The sequence below is a fragment of the Ailuropoda melanoleuca genome, chromosome 1 (genome assembly GCF_002007445.2).
Source record: "Ailuropoda melanoleuca isolate Jingjing chromosome 1, ASM200744v2, whole genome shotgun sequence".
Lineage (NCBI taxonomy): Eukaryota > Metazoa > Chordata > Mammalia > Carnivora > Ursidae > Ailuropoda > Ailuropoda melanoleuca.
Window position 1 is genome coordinate 172997365 of NC_048218.1, and position 4231 is coordinate 173001595.

Consider the following 4231-nt stretch of genomic DNA (forward strand, 5'->3'; position numbering starts at 1 on the left):
ATTTACAGGGAACAAGAGTCCAGAGAGGCTTCAAAGTCAAATGCAGACCTTGAGTCTGGTTCTGGAAACAGAGGGAGGACAATGAGTGCGGTAGAAGGTAGAGCTCTAGAGAACGGGAGTGGAGGCTCCATCCTAGGGACTGGTCAGTTGCCCAGTGATTGATTGTCTCGTCAAAAAGACTTGGTTTTGCTAAAATCTTGGGGGCACGGAGATGATCTAAAACTGCTTTGGAGTTCAGAGTCCTAAGGGAAATAATAAAGGAGACAGGCATTCCCTTGCTTTATACCTCAACTATAAGATGGTTTTGGTAAATTGGGGGAAATATGATGCTGTCCTACTAGTAAGCAGCATTAGCAAGCCTCATCCAAGGTGTCCAGAACACAGATGAAGAGAAGGTCCATCACGTGTCAGTAACCAACATGGCCTTGATGTCCATGACATCTCAAAGGATTCCCGAAGGGGGCCTGGCTGACTCAGTTGGTGGAGTATGTGACTCTTGATTTCGGTGTTGTGAGTCGGAGTCCCACATTGGGTGTAGAGATTACTTAAAAATAAAATCTTAAAAAAGAAGGATTCCCTGATATAAGCAGATTCTGGGGAGGCTTGGCAGCGGTTGTAAGTCCTACAGTAGCAAGTAGGAAAAAGTGCTAATGAAAGAATAATCGTTACTGTGAATTTGACCCCACTTTGAACTTCAGCCTCTACTCTGGCAACACATCAGCACCTTTCTTCCAGAGTACTACTGACATACCTGCTAAACTAACCTAATATCCCTGCTCTCTGCATGGTGTTCAAGAGCATTTGCTCTAAAGCTATGCAGCTACATTCAAATCTTGATGCTTCTTACCACCTGTGTGAGCTTGGGCCAATTACTTAATCTCTCTAATCCTCAACTTCCTTATCTGTAAAATGGGTAAACAACAAAGCAAAGACAAAAATTCAGTGGTGTTCTGAGCGTGCAGAGAGGGGGCAATTGACTGAGATGGGCATCTGGAAAATGCTCTTGGACTGATCAATTCTCAGGAGGTAGTGAAGAGGGAAGACTGGGAGTAGAGGTTGGGGCCAGAGTGGAGAGGACTTAGGACACCATCCTAAAGGGTTTACATAAACTCTGAACAACCCTAATACGTACATACTCTTCAGCTATGGAGTTGAAGCTACCTAAACTCTAAGAACTTGTTTCTATTTCTGTCTGTATGTGCACCTAGATGAAAATGAAGTGTTCCTTATTCATAGCACAGTCGAGTCCTGCACTCTTTATCTGGAGCGTGTAGCTCCAGTCATCCAACACAACTGTGAAACAACAGGAGCTAAATAGGCCTCTATATCTTTCCATGTCAAGAGGGCTAAGGAACTTCCCCAGGCTTTCGTCGATCCACCCATCTTCCCACCCACTGACCAATTCATCCACCTCTCCATGCCACAAACACTGCCTGCTCTGGGTAAGGCCTGTGTGGGGTACTGGAGATACAGATATGAATAAAATAGGATACCTGCCCCCAAGCAGTACACAGCCGAGTTTAGGGGATGTACAGGCAAGCAGACATGCCATGAACCAGTGTGCTAAATGCTTTGGGAGAGGTTGGAATAGAGAGTGATGGGGTCCCTGAGGGAGGGTGGGGAGGCTTCACCCTGGGTTGGGTCCTGAAGGGTAAATAGGTGTTTCCTGGGACTGGCATCTTGAATGTGAATTGCATGTAAAGTAACATAATATTTAGTTGTGTTGACTCTTTGTTTTCATGGCAAAGGAGAGAAATGAGCTAAAATTTGCTCAGAGCCCAAATGTGTCAGATACTCTATTAGGTGCTTCTTTAAAAATCTTCTCATTTTACTCTTAGTCCGTTGTGAGGTAAGCACCGTGCTTATCTTCTTTTACTGATGAGCAAACTGAGGCTCAGAGACAAATAAATTGACTCAAGGTCTCACAGCTAGAAAATGGCTCAAGGAGGAAATAAAAGTGGCTTAAGGCTTTCTATTTGGGTTTAGAAATAATAATAATAACAATGAGCACTTTCTATGTATCAGCAATGGTTCTAAGCAACTTTACATGTACACATAATTCTCACACTCACCCTGAGAGCTGGGTGCAGTTGTGATCCTCTCTGTACTATCAATGAGCAAACTGAGGCAGAGGTCGAAGTAGCTGGTACTGGGGCGGCTGGGTGGCTCAGTTGTTTAAGTGTCTGACTCTTGGTTTCAGCTCAGGTCATGATCTCAGGGTCCTGGGATCCAGTCCTGAGTTGGGCTCTGTGCTCAGCGGGGTGTCTGGTTCTCTCTCTCCCCTTCTGCACCCCCTCCACCCACCCCCCACCACTTGCGCAAGCTCTCTCTAATACAAATAAATAAATAAATCTTTAAAAAACCGCGCGAGAGAGAATGAATGAACAAACTGGTACTGTACCATTCAGTGACCAGGCAGTCAGGACTTGAAACCAGGCAGTCTAGCTCCAGAACACATTCTCCTGACCTACAGTTGTGAGATCCAGACAGGAGTCAGAAGAGCCCAGCTGATCCCATCCTATCTGCCCCTCCCCCTCCAGGCCACACTCATGTTACTAGCCCAGGGAAAATTGCAATTCAGGTCAAAGCAATTCATGGTAGATACCAAGGGATGTTTCATGGATAAAAATAAGTCACAAAAGTACAACCTGGGGGATGAGCAGGGGAAAAGTGTACGTGTGTTTGTAACCACAATTGCAATGATTTATCATTGCAATAAAACTGATGGGGTTTATGTACAAAAAAGTGTCTGAGGCTGCTTTTTTCCATCATTCTTTTTCCTATTAGCTGCCTCCCTGACTTATTGCCCCACCGTTGGTCCAGACTCTACGTGAGGGACAATTGTCCTAGCTCAGCCTATACTGGGAATTGTTCTATACCTAGGGATGTCAGCTCAATGCTGGTCCACAGGTCATCTATCACAATTACATGGTGGGCGGGTGGTTAGGGGGTTAGCTCAGATCTGAGCCTGGACTGAACTGACATGTCTTGGGAGTGAGGTCAGGACTCAGTCTGGTTTGGGAAGCACTGAATCTGGAGTGGTGCTTCCTCAACTTTAACGTGCCCATGAATCACCTTGGGGTCTTGATAAGATACAGAATCTAATTCAGTTGATCTGGGGAGGGGTCCTGGATCCTGCACTTCTGAAAGCTCCTGGGTGATGCTGATGCCAGGGCCCAAAGACCACACCTGGCAAAGCAAGAACCATCTTTTATCGTCAGAAAGGTTGCCGGAGCATTCCTCCGGGCCTCCAGAAATGCTAGCAGCCTTGAGAAAAGCTGAGGTAAGAAAGGAGATGAAAGAAAGAGTAAGAGATGGGCCAGGTTGCAGTAGAAGTCAAGCCACCCTGCCCATCTCCCTAACCCATGACAGTGCCCAGAACTATCAAATAGCATGAGGTAATAACTAATATTCTTGATAAGACAACTTTCTTTTGAAAATCAGGCCATTTTCTTCTGGATTATGCACTGAATAAATTTGTAAGGTGTGAAACATGTGGTACAAATATTTCCATCAAGAATTGTTAAAAACAAAAAAAAAATGGGAGTTGCAGGTAGTGAACATCTGTTAGAGTGAAAAAAAAAAACTTCAGCAGATTTCCCAAAGGATTAGATAAATAAAGCATTACCTAAACTTATAAACCCATTTCCTAAGCTCTTGTGGTGCCACGGGTTCTGCTGTGGTGAGATAAAACTCCAAGAAAACAACAGATGTTCCTCTTTTCCTCACTTCGCTTGTTGCCCCCAGCTCTCCACCCACTGAGTCATCCACTGCTCCGGAAGAGGATGGGTTCAGAATCAGTCGAGTTTCTGAAGAGTCAACTACTTTGAAAGCCTCTGGTAACAGAGGCAGAACCAAGATTTTTGAGAGAGACGAAGTCCCTTGAGTTTTTAGAGAACAGGGAAGGATTCAGGATGATGGAAGATCTTGTTTTTGTCACGTGGGGATCTGAGATCAAGCTTGATTCCCTAGGAAGAGGAGGATGCTCAAGGCAGACACCAGGGAAACTCCCCTTGAGTTTGGGGGCACCTCAGAGCATCTTCTCTCTATGTGAAGTCTGAAGAGGCAGCAGAGCCAGAGATCAACATGGGAAAGGTGCAGTAGATGTGAGATGGTGTGAGAGAAAAGCCTTTGCATCCCTTTTCCTGGGTCTCTTGCAATTCTTGGGTGGTTCAGGAAGTTATCTAAAAGTTGCCTCTGCCCCTCAGAGGGGCTCACAGGCGGTGGAGCT